We start from the raw sequence: 305 nt of genomic DNA, 5'->3' as shown, positions 1-305 counted from the left end.
TCGCTTGGAGGGTCCTCTTTTTATGTTGAATTGCTGCTTCCCAGCATGCCTTCATTTTGCTATGGGGAGCGGGCGGCGGGGGGGGGGGGGGATGGAAAATAAGTAGAAACAAAAAAGCAGTGGCTAAGATGGTATAGGGGCTGTCATACGGTGAAGAATAAAAGGGATATGATGACAAGGTTCATCCACTTCAAGAATTGCTTGCTTTCAGGAAGAGAGATGTGTTTCAACAAGCCAACTAAAATATATTGCTGCAAATGGAAGCTTTTCTGTTCTATTATAAAACTGTCGATGTATTCTGACCA

The sequence above is a fragment of the Gorilla gorilla genome, chromosome 7, assembly GCF_029281585.2.
Source record: "Gorilla gorilla gorilla isolate KB3781 chromosome 7, NHGRI_mGorGor1-v2.1_pri, whole genome shotgun sequence".
In the NCBI taxonomy this organism is placed as follows: Eukaryota; Metazoa; Chordata; class Mammalia; order Primates; family Hominidae; genus Gorilla; species Gorilla gorilla.
The sequence above is the reverse complement of the archived record's forward strand: the minus strand, read 5'-3'. Positions refer to the sequence as shown.